This window comes from Scaptodrosophila lebanonensis, unplaced genomic scaffold, assembly GCF_003285725.1.
Source record: "Scaptodrosophila lebanonensis strain 11010-0011.00,11010-0021.00 unplaced genomic scaffold, SlebRS2 tig00000053-arrow-pilon, whole genome shotgun sequence".
NCBI lineage: Eukaryota > Metazoa > Arthropoda > Insecta > Diptera > Drosophilidae > Scaptodrosophila > Scaptodrosophila lebanonensis.
In genome coordinates this window covers 9249688-9270930 of record NW_022060548.1, presented here as the reverse complement: position 1 = coordinate 9270930, position 21243 = coordinate 9249688, and the positions used below count along the sequence as shown (strand labels likewise).

The 21243-nt window shown below is 34.5% G+C and overlaps 1 protein-coding gene and 1 pseudogene across 1 annotated transcript in view; one reads left to right on the top strand and one right to left on the bottom strand.

Moving 5' to 3' along the window:
- LOC115623595 (5-hydroxytryptamine receptor 2A) overlaps window positions 1-6594 on the bottom strand; it is a 41135-nt gene extending 34541 nt beyond the window's left edge. The window contains exon 1 of the mRNA XM_030517997.1: window positions 6501-6594. The gene's annotated coding sequence lies outside the window, so the exon portion shown is untranslated. The remainder of the gene's footprint in view (window positions 1-6500) is intronic.
- A 10256-nt stretch (window positions 6595-16850) lies between these two features.
- Window positions 16851-18053, top strand: LOC115624225 (annotated as a pseudogene).
- Window positions 18054-21243: the final 3190 nt, after the last annotated feature.

Below are 21243 nucleotides of genomic sequence, written 5' to 3'. Positions count from 1 at the left end.
AGCCGATTTCGTGTAAGCCCTAGATTATTAAGCGGCACAATTAAAATATATCCTTACTAATGAAAAGTACTTATATTGAATTCTGTTCCGATCGTTCTATTTAGTCTTCTTTTTAAGCAAACAAGTAATCTCTACAAGACTGTTGTTGAAAAACTTGCTCCAGATATGATTAGTCTCCATCCCAAATTTTGGTGTTCCTTGCCGGACAAGCAGACGGACGGAGATATTATTTATAATATGCGCCTTTTTTATTCTACAAAGAATATGGAGAAACAATCAATATTTTAAGCATTAGCTTAAATTTTTCAGCTGTCAACAATTTTGTATTTTCGAAATCTTGAAATTGATTTGTCATAACGAACAGTTAGACGCATATATCAACAAACATAGCTGTACGCATGTCTATATAAATACATGTATGTATGTAAATGTTTCATACAATTTAAATAAATGTGATTTGCTAGTCACAGTCTACCTGCCCCCTTCCCCCTCCCCCTCCCACCACGCCACACCTGCTCATCAATCTAGATGGCCATGTCGCTGGCCCGCTGACTTGACCATCAAATATTTCGCGCATTTGTTGTTGTCGTCAATTTCCTTTTTTTTGCTCTTGGCGCTTGTGCAAATATGCAAAATGATTGACAGCACAATTAAGATACAGAGGCGCTCAGGTAGTGCACAAAAAGCTGAACATAGATGTCGTTGGCGGGGCAGAGTCTAGGGCAGGGGCAGCGGCAGGTTGGGGCACGTGCTTGGAACCGTATATGGCTGGAAAATTCAGAGAGCGGCAGAACATGTGTAACAATAGACGGCAATGCAAAAATTCGATCTGCCTTTGAAGAGCGTTCAATAAAATGGCACACACACACTCATACACACATTCACATACATAGCCAACTTCTATAGCCAATAGCAATAAATACATTCGTTTGATGATGACTGGCAAATTGTGGCTCATTGTTTGGAGACAAGAAATACCAGGAAGTGAAAAAAAAATGAATACAAGCGACAACTTAGATGGAATCGAATTTAAAATGCTCGAAGCCCACTAAAATAAAACTAAAGTAAACTAGACCAAGAGAAAGAAACCTGGTCGATCTTTCGATTATATTAAAAAGCATGTTGAATTCCAGCAAATTACTGACAAATATACATGATTGCTAATTTTTATATGCATAGAAATAAATAGCAAATACTTTTTATTTTTTCCATTCACCGCTTGGTTGCAGTTTCGCGTCTTTATTGATGTCAATAATTCGAACAATCAAAACGTATAATCTTCCCACATATACGAATACATAGCACTGACGACATTCGTAACTACAAACTCATTAGCCTCAACTGTTGGACTTTTAAACCTTGAATAATTTATATTAATGAAATAATTATACTTATAATTGTGGTATAATAAATTAACCTTAAAACTCATATGTACAAAAATTTTAAAAAAAATTTATAAGCAGCGAAATCGAGTCACCTAATATAACCAAATGTCTCTCTACCTGTGAGTTTCAAATTTTAATAATTCTAGCATTTTATAGAATATATAACAAACAACTTTAAATCAATCTGAATAAAATCAAATTAAAATGAATTAAATCGTTTTTAAATATTAATAAAGTCGAAGAGAACTCCAATAACTCCTAATTATTTTTGTATTATACGAGTAAGTAAATATTTTGATATGCTTAAAAAATAATTAAAGTTAACGACATTTTAAAATCTTACGCATAGTATATGTAAGGGATAGCGTTTCCTCTTTTGTTTGCAGATTTCGTTGAAGAATTGTGTTTGAGTTGTGGGGAAGGCATGAACAATAGATTTAAAAGTGACTTTATGAAAGGCCACAATTGATTTTTTGCCAATTAAGTGATGTGAGTGATGTGAAGTGAATAAATATAAATCATATCATATCTAAATAGTTTAAAAATGACTACTTTTTTCCGGTCCAGAAACTTCTTAAGGCACTCTTACTGTCTTAAAACCTGAAGAGAGGACTTACGACAACACAAGTACATAAGTAATATAAATTTTTAAATTTTAATTGGCCCTTCTAGATAACTTTGAATATTTTATTGAGCCATGTTTGTGCACCACTTGCTGTTAATATTTTGACTCGAGTCATAGAGTAATACAACAAATATTTATTCAAATAAATAACATTTGCAAACTGTTTTATGTGCCGCGCAACATTAAAGGTTATAGACGAATATTTTTTTTATTTCTCATGGTTTTTGTTTAATGCAGCTTTGAGTTACAACATAACAACCTTTAAGTTGGCTTTGGTTACTCACAATATTGCTTCAATGTTGTTGGGCGTTCAATTTGTCACTCTGATGAATAATCTCCATTGCATGTTTGAAATAAATAATCATAAACAATTTACCCATCAAGCAATTAATTGATAAGCTATCAATTAGTCAATGTTCATCTCAGACTGTGTCTAATTGTTGCAAACGTCAAACGCACGATTTGTATAAAGAAGACGAGTACAAGTAGATATAACAAGTATCGCACAGTGGTTTAAGGGCAATAACAATTGCCATTTTTCAATCTTGTTTGCCAATATTATAATATTAACTTTAAAAAAATATATATATTTATGGGAAGACTAAGAATCGTACAGTTTTACTTTACCAGCGATTCCTATAAAACTATGCGCCTGATTAAAAAAAAGTTTCGTTTTTTAATAAAAGTATAGTGAAATATTTGAAAAATGAAAGCATATTGGCCGATTTACTACAATGATGCCGAACCACAGTGCCTCGGTTAGTTTAATTGCCACAAAGGCAAGGAACCCAGAGTATTGATCTTATGTTATTGTTGTTGTTGATAGTGTTTTAGCAACTATGCAGTAAACAAACAAAAATACATAAGTATATGTAGTACATTGGTTGTAAAACAAACACAAATCAACAACAAAAACGGCGCACATACATTTTTCATCATTTTCATTTTCATTTGCAATTTGTTTATAGCAGCTGCTGCTGTTGTTGTTGTTGTTGGCGCCCGCCAACATTTTTGATTGACTTCGTTAACTTTTGAAGGGAGGGGTGTGCGAGTAAAAATGAATGCACATATCGAAAAAATCATAAAAATTGTTAGAATTTAAAGTAGAGGCGATTAAGCAGTGGCTGTTCAAATTGAATTAAATTCAGAATTATTGCTTATGGCTTTCGGCTCATGGCGCTATTTCCAGTCCAATCTCCGTACGCTCCAATTGTTTGCATTGCCCCTACAAGTTTCAAATCAATGAAAACTAATTTCAATATCGCCATAGATAAATGTTCGATCGACTTTATTTATTTTAGTTGCCCTGCCCGATGATTTGTTAGTTGAAATATTTGAAAAAAAATCTATTAGAATTTTTTGCTCTTTTGCTTTTGTTTTTATTATCAAATTTTTTGCTGCGGCTTGTAGCTGCTGGCGGATGGTTTGTTGAAAAATTGCGCATATGTGTGCAATATAAATAGATCAAGTGCATGTGGCAGTTATTTTAAATAATATATGTATACAAATATTTATATGTACTGCAGTTTATATTAACTGTCAGCGTTTGCAAAAAGGAAATGTCTAAATACCAACTGAGAAATAATAAACAATTGTTGACGGCCTTGCCAAATTCAAGAAGCTGCTTTATAAAATATAAATTTTTTGTATCACATTTTTGGCATTCAATATTTAGGATTATAAATATTTAATGAATCAATAGCAAAAAAATTAAGCCGAGCATATAGTTTGACACTTCAATTAGGTAAATGGCTATTTTATTCCCAACTTATAGCTTTTTGAAAAACTACATTTGTCCAGGACGTCGAAGTTACGCAAAATCCTTTTAACACTATTCATGCGTGCCGACAGCCAAAAAATACATTTGTTGGACAGTTTTAAAAAAGACCTGTTTACTTCGCATCTTCTATACATTATATTTTCTATCGATCCAGGAGAATAAAGCTGACTCTATTTTATAGTAAATAGATTGTTAAAGCTTGATTTCCATATGAAAAGCACGGACTTCTTGATTTGTGAAGTACTTTTTGACAATTTTCCGTTTCTCGTCGATGTTAAAACGGTTAATGGTTGGTACCTTTTTTCCAAAAAATTAAAACTATTATAGAATGCTTAATTTTTATTAATCTGTTAAAGCAGAATAAAAGAAAGCTTGTGTTTATAAAATAAGTTTATAATCGTCAAACCCAAGAAGCTAAGAAATTAAACTAAAAAGGATCGTTTTTAATGACACTGCAAAGCAATTCTAGTATCAAAGGATGCCGAAAAAACACAAAAAATTGTCTTGTTAGATGATTAAGAGAGAGAGAGAGAGATAGAGAGAGAGTCTTATTATGATCTAACTAATGATACTGTAGGGGGTTCAATCATTTTCGAGACTCGATATGCTTCTCGTTGTGCTAATAAAAGAAGTCATGTAATTTTTGACATACATTTTAATAAACCTTTCACAATTTATGTACAGAATTAACATTTCAGAAGGGTGATTTCTAAACCAAATGATTAAATGGTTCCCACTAAACGACAACAATAATGAGTACTGTCTGCAATGATGTTGGCTAATCAAGTGGGCTGAGACATTAAAGCCTCGCCTGACGTCAGCAGCACACTAACAACCCATTTAGATTAATGGGGAAAGCTAATTCAGCAATCGCCCACAACATGTTTGGCGTGAAATGTTCACACTTGCCACCAACAAATAACTCGAATTGCCTAAATGCCTAGGTGTGAATAAATGTTTCTGTGTCTCTGACACCACTCAACGGCTAAATGTCAAAAACTTCAGGTAATAAACGGAATTTTATGCACATTTGACACTAAACTTTTACGGCTGTCACTTATCTCTCGAATTTGTCTATGGCGGGAGAGAGTCAAAACGCAAATGGCTTTGCTTTTTCCTTAACGACAAACACACTCCACTAAACACACACACATACACACACACTCACAGCCAAGTCAGTCATAATTCTTGTACGCCTTTTATGTCTCATTAAGTTGCAGGAGGAAGAGAGCAAAAGTTAGTTTAATTTCCTGTTTTGCAGTTACGCAGCAAATGGGGCGCACACGAAACTAGAGTTTAAAAAACTTGTCCAAAAAAACAGACAAAGCAGAAGAAGGCGAAAAAAGAGCAGGAAACTAGGTGAAAAGAAAAATAAGGCAAGCCTCGGCCACATAGAAGGTTACAAATGAGTAACAGAGCCACATAATTGGGGGTTTGGGGGGAAACCAACGTTGGTCTTGCAATAAATCTAAGTCTCCGATTTGGCGCTCTGTCTGTGAATAAGTTTATAACTGTGTGTGTGTAACCGACAAAATTTTACATTTTACGGTTTGTTTCCGTGTGTCTTTTTGAACAGAATTATTTGTTACTCCTATACACCTATAGACTGTGGCTGTAAGCGTGCTTAAAGGCTTTCCATATCAGCTCAGAGAGCTTAGTTTAAAGACAGTGTCAAATGAATTGAATATGCTGCCTAAAAATTCAATTTTATTCCACATTTACAGCAGAGATTCAGTTGCTGCTAAGTAAATGAGTTAAACTCCTTCTGCAAACCCTCAAATGGTAGTTTAACACATTTGAAATACACAAAACAAACTGCTCTACAGTGATGGTTACAGGCATTCGACCTAAGGATAGGAAGGAATGATGAGTATCTATATGTGTAACAACTAAGATACATTTTATTTCACATTTCCACGCTTCTCAATATAAAATTCCACATGGAACCAGTTTGTCAATTTTTGTTATTTTCGATCAAAAGCTTTGTTTATTGATCAACTAATTATTTATACATACATTTAAAAATATGTTTTCACTTTTTTTAGACCCACCTATGTTTAAAATTAGGTATGTATGAGTGGGAATCTGGACAATAGCTTGCTTAAAAATTTTATTGTATTATTATTATTTAACATTTTTGCATCATATATTAACCTATTGATTGTCTATAGAGTTATTGCTTTACTAATCAGTTCGCGAATAATGATCTCACTTTTCTTCTTTCTTCATTCTTTTAAAATATAAATAAATGACATTTTGTGTACAGTTTCCACTTACTTGCACTGCAAATGAAAAATTTCCATTTCATTTGATCAGCTTATTGCTGATTACATTTTTGGAAATTGCTTTTACAAGAGTCCTTCTACGATACAGTGGAAAATGGCGTATGGAAGCAGTTATATTTTAAATTGGTACACAATTTTGTAATGCTTTGTTCATTAAATTGCATTTAGTTTCATAACTTGTTTGATTATGCATATGAGGACATGTTCTTAACTTTTTTCACATTCGGCGCTTGCGTAATTAATTTTGCAAAACATTTTACGCGCTTCCAGCTTCTTGCCATTAGTCAAAGCTAAACTTTTAATGAGTGTGTCTCCTGCGTGAGTTTGTGTGTGTGTTGAAAGGAAACTCAATTTACAGCCTTGAAATATTTACACACCTTCTTACCCTACCCTCCCTACCTCCTCGCCGTATTCTCTGTACCCACCTGCCAAGTTTCTGCTGCGCTGCAAGGAGTGCGTGACGACGACGACGACGATGTTGTTGGCGATGCTTTGCCTCTATTTGTGATATCGTGTCATTTCCTGCCGCATTTAAACATGACTTCCTTCATAATTTTCTTGCTGCTTCTATTTACATTTACTAATTGTTTAGGCTCAAGTAAACAATTTGTGAAAACAACAAAGCGCACGAAAAAATTTACATTTAATTACGTAATCAGCACGACTCGAGTAAGTCCAAAAATATAGTCACAGGCTGGCGCTTTGATTTCCGTTTGGTACCTTCAACTTCCGGTGCGTACACAAATGCATGCACAGACACAGATACAGACACATACACATACACTTCACATCACGGCGCCATATTTTCATATATATGTATATATGTATATTTGTTTGCCTTTTAATTAATTTGCATTTAAAATTGTAGCGTTTAATTGCTGTTGTTGTTGTTGTTGATGTCTACCGTGCTTCTAGTTATTGTTATTGTTAATGGCGTGTTTTTCATGCCTCACTTTTTTCACTTTCGCTTCCACTTTCGGTTGATTAACATTCCGCGCACGTGCTGGAAATTCGTCAAAAATTAAAGTCATTCTTAATTGGTGGGGCTGGTGGGGCGTTTGGACTCTTTGGGGGTCTCTAGCTTTGAGGTTTCGAGTGCTGGACGTGTTGACGCGGTCAGTTGGTATGGTAGTTCGGATGGCGTCTACACGCAATTTTTCATGACCTACATTTGGGGAGGTGGTTGCCTAGGAACAACATTCTATTTAATGTATAATTTGTGTGCACCCTCCAAAGCCAAATTGTGTTTTGTGCTCGTCATGATAGCTTTTAACGAGACATGACAACAATATATCTGCCCCTGCTATAATTTTGCATTTTTGTAGTCAGTTTGTAGGATCTTTACAGTAAGTTTTTCTCATATTTTTTGTTGCTCTTTTTAAGGATATGTCACCGTTAAGCGTAACATCTTCATCAAAAGCCACTTGCTTACATTTTGGGTAAAGATTTCCGTTCACTTGAAATTCATTTAAACTTTAAACAACATTTATTCGCAATCAACGCAGAGTCAAAACCACTGAAGCCTTGCAATTTTGCAAAGTTTCTACAAAACTGAATCTGTCAGTCAGGGGAAAATTACTAGAGAAACTATAGTGATTGACGAAAGTTGAAAACCAAGCAGCACAGGCAACCTTATGACTTTAATGACTAGATGTTAGTTGTAATATGTGAGATAGGAAAAATATTAAGACAAAAATTAAAATGTAAGAAAAAAATGTAAAAGGATATCCCAAAAATATATATTTGTCTTTAAAGTTGAGATGAAATGAGCTAAAAAAATATAAATTAATACTGAATTTAGTTCAGTTAATGTCTAAAGCGGACATCATTTAAATTTTATTTTAAATTAATTGCTATAACACTTATTGTCAAAAATAAATTAATTTAAAATATAAAAAAATATTAAAACATAATACTAAGCAGTTGAATTAACAAAGTTTATTGGTGAATGCTATTTATATATAATATATAAATCAACAAAGAAATATAAAATAAATAAATAAAAAAGTAAAGCTTAGAATAATTAAGTCACAGATTAATCTATTCTTCAAATTATAAAGTGCACAAAATTAGTTGCAGCCAACTTAAAACTCATAAAAGGTATACAAAAAACATCCCAAAACTTAAATAAAAAATAAGTTCCACTTTGTGAAACCTTATCATTTGTAAGTTCTGTATCCGTAGATAGAAAGGTTATACTAGAAAGTGTAAGTGCCAAACAGACAGAAGAAGGAGTGACCCCATTTTAAAGGTCCATATATGACCAGCACGTTAAGACGTATCGAATACTACTATATATCTTAAAAAATGTTGGTACTTATATGTTTTGTATAGAATATAATTATAACCTACAATAGAAACAATCACTCTTAGAACTAAGAACCTTTTGGTTTACTTCGATATCGCAATTTAATTTGATTTCTGAGCTGTTTATAGACCATGCAGCAATAGTTTAACGTTCTCATGGTTACAATTTAAAATATTGGCGGTCAGTTGTGGTTTTTATAACAATTTGAAAGGTCGTTGTTCTACTTATATCTCACTACAGTTTAAGAAATCATATTAGAACACATAAATTATTGATGTGTGCAGCACCCTGAGGTTTACATTCGCTTATGCGCTCGCATTTATAAACTCTTATGACTTTGATTGCCAATAAATTGAACTGTTTAATGATATGAATAAGCGCATATCAGATCTTATATAAATAAATAAATAAATAAATAAGTATATTCTGTCTGCACAGCGTGCTAAAATGAAGCCTTATTGTTAAATTTTCAATTTAATTATCGATTACTCATATGTTTTGGCATTAAAGGCATGTGGTATTTTAGAAAATATAATGGCTAGATAGCGCTCTATGTAAGTGCTATAACGGGGCGTATGAGTAATATGGATAGTACAATGTTAAGCGGCAGACTGATCAGACTGATCAATAAATAAACTTTTTAGGCATAGTCCGAAAACTACTTAATTTTGAAGACTAACAAATTGTATATTTAAAAAAAAAAATGCTTAAATTAAAAATTAAAATATACTAAATTTTCTCTTTCAGGCAACTTTACTTTAACAGAGGATTAACATAATTGGTAAGTGACTTAATTGAACTACGAACTTAATACGATAATAATTGTATAAATACAATACTTATTTACAAACTGGCTTTGTGGCTCGACTTGCTACATATTTGTGGCACAATTGATTGCCTCTAAACGAGTATACCTTAACTGTTGCTTCTCAGACTTGTGGATGGTTGCTGCTTAACTAGCAATAGAATTAAAGGTCTAATCTGCCGTTCAAATATTTAACTTTGCAAGAAGCAGGTCAACTTTTGGGAATTGAAGTTGTCCGTAGCAATCATTAGTTTTGATTTCCAAAATGCTTAGTTGAAATGTTTAAATGTTTGCTGCATGTGGAAAGTAGTTACACGGCTTAACCCTCCTGCTCTTTTCCTTAGTGTCTTTCTTTGTAACGAAAAGCCATTCATGAAATTGTGTTATTGTGTGATTCGTGCAACAAAGTCCCAGATTCTGACGGAAACAGAACAATTCAAGAGCGTAAACTTTTCACCAGAAACTAAGATAAGAACTAGATTGGTTTCCAAACCTTCCAATATCAATTGCTGCCCCAGAAATTAAAATAAGAAATAGTGCCGCACCTATTTCGGTGGGAATTGATTGGAAAATCTTCGCTAGCCTTGACGACTCTATCAAATATTTGTGATTTAATCTAGCAGATTAAGGCTGACTCTTTGCTGCCGATATCTTTGTAATTGTTTGTAACAAATTACAGTCATGGCCAGCAGGCAGCTTATTTATAAGTGGTGGCTAGCTGACTGGCATCACTGTAGAATCGTTTGAATTTAATTGACTTCATGTTGAAATTGCTCTCGTTTTTAATCAAATTGCACTTGATAGAGTTGCAAGTTGCATGCCTTATGCAATGGGCACGGTTTAATTAAATTGGCGACACAAATAAAAGTGTTGACCCCCGATGGCACCCATCAATAAATGTATTGCTATTGACACGTGTGTGTAGTTATTTAACTGAAAAGAAAACATTTCTGAGACTACCTGTCAAATATATATTTGATGTGTAATTTATTTGATTCCATTTATTTTGTTATTAAACGGAAATAAATTGTGTGTCGACCGCAGTACTCGTTGACTAATATATACACACTTTTCTTTAGTAGTTTTGTATTTTGTTATGACACCAACAGCATTTGTTTATTTTCTTTTATATTTTATTTTATTTGTTTTTTTTTCTGTGTCGCTGCATGCCAAATTGAGCAAATTATTTAGCGGCAAGCGTTTGCTAATAAATGTGTAATAATAAATGTGTATTTGCGTAAGAACCTTAGTTTTAAATTTTTTTTATATATTTGAGTACACAATTTTATTTCTATTTTGTTGAATTATTTGAACAATAAGAATTTATTTTGAATTCACAATTTTTGCGCGCCTTTACGATTTGAAATTTGTTTGAATATTGGGAGCGGTTGGCCGTTTGTTATCCGTCGAGACGAACGGCACGCGACGAAATTTCAAAACAAACTGACTTTGCGAATTTTCCAAACTGGTCCATTCAGTCTGAAAACCAAAGTGAAAAGCAGCCGAAGCGCAAGCAGCGCTGTCGAGCAGCATTGCAACGGCCTCGTCGACGACGTCGACGTCAGCGCCAGCAGCGTCGTCAGCTGCTGCTGATTTTCCGGTTAATGAGATGTTGCCGACGCGCTCTCAGCGAGGCTCTCTCTCTCTCTTTCGTGCGCTCTGTCGTTTAATAGTGGGAAATTGTGTTTGGCTTTGTTATGGGAAATTTGTGGGGCTATTGGTGGGTCGGGGGGCCGGGCATAGGAGATGAATATTTGCCACGTGCTGTGCGTATTTTATGAATGAAATATTCGAGGAAAACCGAAGAAAATAATCATCATGGGTTATTAGTTGTGCCTGGGCCGGAGACACCAGTCTTTAAATGACATTTGCTTGAGTGGTGGTAGAGGTGTGCAGGGAGAAGTGGTGGTTTCCATACCCTGAACAGGCAGAGTAAGCTATACTAGAAATTCAAAACGCCAAAATTATATTATGAGTATTATAAGATTAAATGTTAAATAAAAATGATACTCTATTTGTCCGTTCATTTGTTTTGCTGTTCGACTGTATGAACATCGAGAACTTCTGAACCACAACAGCTAGGAACACCTAACTTGGTATTAATCTTATTCATATGCAGAGCACGTTTAAATATAGCTGACATAGGAAGTATTGGTGGAAACAACACTCTTAGTAGAATAAATCTGACAGTTATCAGTGCTTTATTCTGTCTCCTGCTATTCTGATGTTGCATTAAAATCAGAGCGCTTAATCGTATACCTGTCATGGGATCGATCGGTGTAGCATTCAAGCTTAGAAGCAACAAATTTTCATTTATAAAGATATGATCAAAATCGGCTGTATATCAGATGGCTTCTATTACTTGGACGTCAGTGTATTCAAGAGTCGGATTGCCAAGGCTTTAACGTTCTACTACACAATTTTAATTTAATATATTAAAACGTGCCCAGGTTCCTTTTGGGCCTCAGCCTTTTGAAGGCTTGACTCTGTCAGCGTCAACAAAAAATATTTATGTACGTGTTTTGAATTTCATGACCGAGTTGGCTAATATGTAAACATATTTTTGCTGCTGCTGTTTCTTCGGAACTATATTTAATAGCTGGCACAGATTTCGGCTCCAAAGTTGTGAGTAAATATTTGGCCAGCAGTCCAGCCCGGCAGCTTCCTGGCTGTCTAGAGCAGGTGAAGGATTTGCTTTTCAGCATTAGCTACAAACAAGTCAGGCCCGAGGCGATAGTCGAGAGTCGAAATCAAAAAGCACACAAAAGCAAATAAATATCGATATAATTTTGCTGGCGAACGGTTACGGAAATGATACAAAGGGGAATTGATTGTGAGCTGAGGCGAACGATATTTTATTGCTTACTGTGCCGAATTGAATTTCAGCGTTCCTTATTTATGTGTGTATGTGTGTTTGTTCTTTAAACTTATCGCCACATGTACGTCAATTTTACGTCTCTTGCATTCATTTCTTGCCAATTGCCGTTCTGATTGCTTTCTGCTGTAGTTGCTTGAATAGCAATTTAAAGTTTCATTGACACGCATTCAAACCGAATGTTGATAAAGCGGTGCTGTCTCCCTAAAGCAAAAGCTTTTCCACGTTTGCTTTGTTATTAATAAGTAAATAAAACTCTTCGCAAGACAATATAGTTATTTGTATAAACTTTGAAATACAATATAGTGTTTTTTGGCATTTAATCCGAAATATTGTGAGCAGTCTATTTATTTTTAATTTTAAAGCCAATGCATATCATAATAAGATTATTTTGCAGCAAAAACTTGTTAATTGCAAATAGCTCAGTTGAATATTGCAAACAAATTTTAGATTAAATAGTTTGTTTATCACTTTGATGGAGAACTTTGCTCCAGTTTAACAGTTTTTCGAATGTTTATATTGCTTTAGGAATATCTATAAGCCTGCTTGTTAAACAATTTGGCTGCTAAATCAAAAACACCGCACATAAAAAAACACACATCCTCTAAGTAACCAAAAATGGCATTAAAACAGGAGCAACGGCTCAACATGAGCAGATTTAAAAAAAATTTTTGGTTCAAATCACGGAGCTACCACCATCGCATATCCATGATTGACTAAAATAGTTATATTCTTTAATTCAGTAATTAACTGTTAATGGTCAGTGAATTGAAAGACTTCTTACTTTGCCGCTGTGAATCAGAACGATTGCGTTTGATCAAAAATCTTACTTGGTAGCTTAGAAATACAAATATGTGTTCTACTTTTCAGATACATGTATGTATATATTCATGGAAATATATTTTATTTCTTAAATGATTCTTAACAAAAACAACGATTTTTTGGCGGCCACAAAATCATGAATTGGAAACAATTTTAGTCTGTCCCTGTGTACTTTTTGTTGCTTAATTTTGTTGTTTTTATTACTATTTTGTTATCTTCTATGTTAACCTCATTAAATGGACCTAAACATCTATTTTCAAGTTTATGGCCCAAGTGTGTGAAGAAGCAGTTTATATTAGTGAGAGCAGTGTTAAGTTTTCTAGTTAAAAGACAGGCATTTTTATTCCTTGCTTATCGATAAAGCCAAGTTTAAGTCCGAATTCAGTACAAAAATAGGTCAGCAGCAAATGTGAATCTTCAATAGCAATGTCACCTTTCTGCAGTGCTGCAAGTTTATGAAAACTTTAAGTATCATATGCATATGTTTTACATTCACTTTTTGTTAGAGTGCCGATTATAAAAAACTATTGTATATCTAGTACGCTTGCACTTCGTTGCAATATAAGTTTGTTGGGGGGTTTGTTTCTTGGCCTCTGGCGCGTGCTGACACGTGCAACGTGCCACACTGACTCTCTTGCCAACTCACGTAGCTGCAAGTGATGTGGCCATAGGAACGAATAAGATAAAGCTGAAGATGGAGGTAAAACAAAATAAAAACAAAAGCACTTTCACTGGAAAACTTTTGCACGTGCCATGCGGCGTATGCGTAATATCCGAGGAAACTTAAAGAGCCAGCCCCGAACTGCCGGTCTGTCGCTTAAGTCACTTGAGCTACATTTTAATGCTGGGACGGACGACAGCCACAACTTCAACCACAATGCAGCCATTTGATGCGGTTGGGCACAAGTTTTATTTAATGGGTTTGTCTTTGCGGAATTGGTTGCGGTTGTTGTTGTTCATAGTATTTGTTGCTCCAAGCAAACACAAACATTGACACCTAAGCCAGTAGACATAAACATAGATAGTTACATACACTCGGTTGAAAAACTATGTGTACAAATTTATCAAAATGTAACAATGTGTTGGGAAATTAATGCTGCAGAAGTGGAGATAGATTTAAAGATGTAATTAATATTTAATTTTATATGAGTGAAATAATTAATTTTATTAAACTAATATTGTTATATGCCAGTTCATCGAACACTTCTGGTGTATTTATTTATTAGAGGAATTTTACAATATAATGAGAAATTAAATAATTTATTTAATACTCTTGTTTTAAAATATCGTACTATCGTTGATATTTCTTAAATCATATTGGGGTTTTGACTATGATGTAATAACTTGTTGCTGAGGATAGCTTCATAAATCCTCTCTCATAAAAGCTCAGGTTCTTGCCCCGAAAAACTTGGCCATTGAATGTCATCCAGGAAATAGTGTAGTGACCGAAAAGGTGATAATCAATTGGCGTCAGATCCGGACCATACGATGGATGCAATACAAACTTACAACCATTCCTTCTAAGTATCCGGCGAGTCGATATTGACGTGTTCTATCAATTGAGTAAAGGTTCATATGGAGGAACCTTATTAAAGTCGATTTTCCAGCCTAATCGGGCCGCCAATACATCGAGCTTTAAAATTATAATAAAAATGATGTGAACTAAATAATGCGATAATATAACAAATAAATGCAACAACAAAATAATGATATATCAATCAATTATTCCAACTAAAAAATCATAAACTAGGGTGCAAGCATTAATTTAAAAAATTTAATTAAATTTAATTTTTTATTTTATCTATATTATTACATATAGTACATATTTATACACAATATTTTTTTAAGGAGTCTTAGCTAATTACTAGGATTTTATTTGCTTAGTTTATCACAGAAGTGAATATATATATGTAATCGCATAGTCTACTAGACATGTTTGTTACTTTAATTACTTATTTTAGTGCTGCATGGCAGTTTGTTTGTTTGTTTGCCTCTTATGTAAGCCCTTTGGCCCACGTTGGCAGGCAGTTTAAAATTTAACTAAAAGCTGCAAACACACAGACTCTGCTGTTTGCACTTGCAATTAAATAAAGTTCTTGCTTTTGTGGGACACACAGAGTGTGTAAATATGTATATTAGTGTTGGCACAAACATAATATTGCCACCGATTTATCGTGCTAAGCAGCAGCTGTGCGTTGTGTTTAAGCAGACGTGGGCATCATTAGGCAATAATCTTGATAGGCCGCCAGCTTTATGGGCACAACTTGCCATCAATTTAATATGTGTAAACAATTTGGCTGCGGAGATTGTTTAAAAAGCAATAAATGCATTTTATGCCGCCAAAATATGCCATTAGATGGCAACAACAAAAAATTTCGCATGGTAGCAAGCAATTTCCATATATTACGTATACGCCGCCTGTTACCTTGCCTAGTCGGCAGTCATGGCACGGCAATCAAAGCGGGGCGAAAAGTTATTTTAAATATTTATTTAATAAACAAAAGAGCATTAAATAGCAAAAACTTCTCGTGCAAATTTAATCGAAAGAAAAAAAGTTTAAACGCTACAACGGCAGCAGAGAGGAGCAGGATGCGACGCACTGAGAGTCACGCGCCAGCTACGTTCGTCGTGTTGGCAAAAAAAAGTTTTGCACAAAGCGGAAACAACAGAATAACAATAACAATAATGATGGGAAAGAAATTGGCTAGGCAGTGAGGCAACTCTAAACGACGCACACGTTACTCATACGCACCATTAGACAACGGCGCCCGTCGACCTTGAGCCGAGTTGAGCCTCTCTCGATCTGTTCCGGCCAATTAGTCTAAACTCTTTGAATGCTGGCCAATTGTAATTTGCAATTGGAGAACCAAAATCCCAAGCTCAGCTGTTTTTCGCGTTAATAGCCTACAAGTAGGCAACAAAGCGCGAGCACAAGCTGCCCTTAAGTGGCTGCGTTTGAGCAGCTAATAATCGGCATTAAAAGCAATGGCGTTGTTTTTGTCTATTTGTTCGGCTCCCTCTGTTATGGCTTTTGTTAATGTTTGCTATTTTTGCTCTCTTTCTTTTTTTTTGGATAACAGCCACCGCAATTGCCGCTATTATGTAATCGCGCAAATGCCGCGAGCTTTCTGATGTCTTATCTATGGCATTTACCTGCAGCTACTTGTAAATGTGCCCATAATCATTAAAGTTTAGTGCGAAATTATATATTTAGATTCTAAGCTGTGCTTCGAGCAAAACTTATGGTCCATACAGCAAGTAGAAGCCTACAATTTCATGCCAATCTGCGCCAAAGTATTTCCATTAAAAGCAATGCACAAATTTGTAAGCAAAGTTTCATTCTTCTAAAAATTAAAAAAAAATGGATCAGTGATTTAAACTTAATTGAAAAACACTTGTATATGAAACCCAAGAGTTGGTTCTATTTAAAAAATATATTCCTTTTTGCAGATGTGCATAAAGTCTGGCATAATTTAAACGATTATTATTAGTATATTGTAAGCTTATGTTTGTCATTTACAACGCATAGATTTGCTCAAAACAGAATAGATTCTATACACTGTTGAGTCAAAGTAGTCAGCTAACCATGAAGGATGCTTAATGGCGTCTCACGTAACTTATGTGTGCAGTTTAAAGCTTGAGTAGTGATGGCTGACTTATCTACCTGGCTATCAGATATCGGCTGATCTAACTCACGCAATTTTCCCCAGTAAAGTTAAAGTTAGTTCAGTTTGATTGTCCGTTTAAGAATGTAGTAAGTGTTTTGCGATTAAACCTAAAACTTCATAATATATTAAACAAACTATTCAGCACTTCCAAAACGCAACTCTCAAAACTCAGCCACTGCCCTCCTTGCTTACTTCATCGACCGTGCTACTCTGCTTAAAGTGTCAAAACACATTTTCTCTTCTTGCTCACTTGATGTAAAAATTCAACAAAAAAAGTCATATACCCGTATATAAAATAAGGCTTCAAAATATATGTAAATATTTACGTAAGCTGGCAAGCAAAGGTGTGCGGGAGTTAAGTGGCGATTACATGATTCAACGTTCTACGAATATTTTAGAAGAACAAGTTCTCTAAATCATAAAATGGCGAATGATGGTGGCGATGGGCCGTCAACACATAGAGTCTTGGAAATTTTATTACCGGCACACCTAGAGGAAATCGAAGAGGTTGTAGATGATGAAGAAGATATTAGCATTGATTCGGAATGCCTAGAACTGGACTTGAATCATGGTGGCATCGACAAAATTGAGAATCTGGAGAGTTTGAGGAGGATAGAGCATTTAGATTTGCGTCGGAATCGCATCAAAAAGATCGAGGGATTGGATACACTGACAACTCTCTTGAAGCTCGATCTCTACGATAATCAAATAACAAAAATACAAAATCTAGCGACGTTGACAAATTTGCAAAATTTAGATCTGAGCTTCAACTATTTGACCAATATTGAGAATCTGGAGGAGCTCATCAATTTGGAACAACTCTATTTGGTTGCCAATAGAATCGGCCATATCAAGAATCTCGGCATGCTCACAAATCTGACAATACTGGAGCTGGGCGACAATAGGCTGAGAAAAATCGAAAATCTGGACACATTGGTGGGATTGCGAGAGCTATACTTATGCAAGAATAAAATAAAGAAGATTGAGAATCTCGATAAGTTAGTCAATCTTAAAATTCTGGGACTACAACTGAATCGGATTGAGAAAATAGAAAATCTGGACAAGCTCGTCAACATAACCGAATTGCATTTATCCGAGAACGGCATCGAAACCATTGAGAATCTCTCAGGTAACATACAATTGGAGACGCTGGGCTTGTCGCGAAACCGAATTGAGAGAATCACTAATTTGGAGCACCTACAGAAACTGGAGGATCTGACTCTGAAAAGCAATTACATTCATGACTGGCAGAACGTAAGAGTGCTGCAAGCCAATACGGCTTTGAAGACCATTTACTTGGAAATGAATCCCGTGGCTTACGACAAACGTTATCGTTCCAAGCTACTTGGTATTTTGCCACATTTGGAGCAAATCGATGCAACGCGCTGCAACTCCACACAATTGAGTATTGAGTAGTCGGTTAAAAAAAAGATTAGTTCTGCTTTGAAATGATTAGAAATTGTATTTCAAAATATATAACAACCTGGATGCTGCCATTAAGTTGCTCTTTTTTTTCGATGTTTTCAATTTTATTAATCGTTTTTATGCAGGTATAGAAGGTATGTATGTGTGTGGCCGCATATATCTATTTATTTGATAAGTTGAGTTTACGTTTTAATGTTGGTTTGTAGGCTGTCAAATATTATAGCTAATAATTTTATTATCTTTAGATTACATGTCCACCAATAAAAAAAAGTCCCATTGGAACTCTTAGTATTATGGGTCATCTTAGTTGTTGATAAAAGTTCTGGTCGCTTTCTAACGTATTTAAATTTAAATTGCTTTAATTTAAGCTTCGATGCAAAATTTTCTAATGCTGTTCTGTATAACAAGCTGCTTATCTGCTCTCTTCATTTAAAATTCTTTTTCATTTCGATCGATGAAAAAGAAAATTAATACAATTGAAAGCTTAAGCTAAATAAAATTAAAGAAATAAAAAAGGTTATAGAAACTACAAAAATATCTAACAATGAATCGGACTCGGTGAAGGGATTTCGATTTGTTGTTTTTTATGACTGCTTGTTCTATTTTGTAATATAAATGAAAATGAAATAAAATAAAAATAAATAAATAAATAAATTAATAGCTCAATTAATCATTAGCACATTATTTCAATAAACCTTAATTCAAAGCAATATTGATTTAAACAGATGTTTAGTAAGTCATATTTGAACATTTAAAATATCCAGGAAGCCAAATTGATTTACTCAAGCAATGTCCAAGCAGTTTTACTGATAAAATTTTGTCATGCAATAAAGAAAACCTGAATTAATTTGGGAACAATAAGTACTAAATGATTAATACTTCAACTATTCAATTAACACATCATTCCATTTATGTGGGACACACAATAAATATTACTTGTTAGCAAAATAGTTACTTTTCTATCTTTATGTCAAACATCATTCCATTTATGTGGGACACACAATAAATATTACTTGTTAGCAAAATAGTTTCTTTTCTATCTTTATGTCGAACATCATTCCATTTATGTGGGACACACAATAAATATTACTTGTTAGCGAAATAGTTTCTTTTCTATCTTTATGTCAAACCTTGTGGCCCGCTCAAGCTTCGCACGGCTAGCATGTTGCTTTTCAGTTCTCATTTCCAAACATATAACCGTAGGTAGAGAGTTTCCTCTAAATTTATTAAATTTTTCGATATTTTTGTGTGTTCGCTAGAAAATGTCGTGATTCTGGTGTTTTTCCACAAAGCAAGGAGTGCAATCGCTCTGGTGACGGAACCAATAATGGCAATTTCACTTTGCCATTAAGGCAGCAAAATCCAAGCCTTCCTCCAGCAAACTTCAATGCACACAATACTCGCAAAATAGGTACGTCCATTAGACCAATGCAAACGAAAGGATGCGAGCTGAAATCACTTATGCAATCGTATAGAAACGCTTCAAATCAAATTGAAATCAACACTTGAAGTAATTCTTCTTCCATTTCGAAGAATCTCTCGTTGTTGATCTGTGGTATTATCTTTATTTCTCCTTTCTAATCTAGCCGTTTCACGGTTTGCCTCTCTTTGCTCTGGTGTTTGAGAAGAAAGAACTAGGGACCCAATTGTGCCGCACACTTTTCCGTTCTTCATCAGCTCCGTGGAGAAAGTTTAGATCTTTTTTTAAAGTTCACACATGAAAACAAATCACAGACAACATTATTAAAACAATACTATATACCGACTCTGATTGGATTCACAGAATATCCTGGAACGATGCAGTGAGATCAATCGATTGGACTTTATTGTTTTATAAAATTAAGTCATTTGTTCATATGTCATCCGTTGCAAAAAACTGATTTTTCATAGAAACTATGGTGACCGGTTTTCTTCCCGATTCCCTCCTTTGGAGCTCAAATTCCAATGTTTCTAATAGTTATTCTAGTTTTCGGGATGGGGACAAATACAACGAATTAAAAACCATGAAAATTGGTTCAGCCATTCTCGAATTATAAATGTTTGAACAAACCCGACTTTGCTTTATATATATGTATATAGATAACATAAGAACTTTCTTAATAATACAAATGGATTTTTTTCCATATAGCATAGTTTTCAGTTAAATAATCTATCAAGCATGGAAATGCATACTCTGTTTCGCTCCTTTCGTTTTCCTGCTAAATCTGTTGTATATATATTTCCCTTGGTTCCTTCATTTTACAACTTTGAATAACTAGTTCATCTAAGCATTGTGTTCAGCTTCACATTCTTTTGTTTCCACTCTCGCCACTCTCTTTAATCAGATTTTGTGGTAATTGCCAATTTTTGGATTGTTAAATGACTTTTATCTGCCTTTACATTGTCGTGACATTCCATTAGTGGTTTTTCTTTCAACTTCCGCCGTTTGCATTTCGCTTGCAGCTCGTTTTTATATTCGTTTCTTATATTCCCCCCCTTCCCACTGGCCAATGCAAAAAGCTCATCATTCGCATCCCGCCATGTCAGCGTTTTACTTTGCATGCGTTTTTGTTAGTCTCGTTGTTAGCCATTTATAAAATGCCTTTTGTTTTGCATTTTTTATAAAACAATTTAATTTAATGTATAATTCCATTAAGCCTAATTTTTTGTTGTACTCTGCCTGTTGCGCATCTGGGGATTTGGAAGCCAAAGGCAAAGGTTCACGTGTACTCCCCACACATCCCACACACACACACACACACACACCTACACATACACATGCGCGTATTTTCACACTCTCTTTTGAGTTTTTTTCTGGTCTCAGTTTTCATGCAAATCCATGCCGACAAACGTATTGGTTTTCCATTGTTTCGGCGCTGCCTTTTATTCTCCGGCATTATTTTTATTGAAATTGAAAACATGTCGAAAACACATTTGCATGGTTTTTCTTGCGACTATGTTTGGATGTTACAACAACGCAAATAATTAATGAAAGGCCATACAACAATGAATAATGAAATTAACATTATCTGTTATTTTCGCTCTTTTGTCTTGTTAGTGTAAACAAATTGTGGTTGATAATGGAGATTAATTATTAGTAACATAAAAACTGCAAACTAAATACGAGTAGAAGCAATTACAATAAGTGCTTTGACTTATATTTTGAGATGTATAATAAGTTTAATTTACCAAATTTTTTTACCCTACATTTGAAGGATAAAAGGGTATTCCAGAAAGTCTGAGTCCAATATGTATGCAACAGGTATAAGATGGCATCACAGACTTC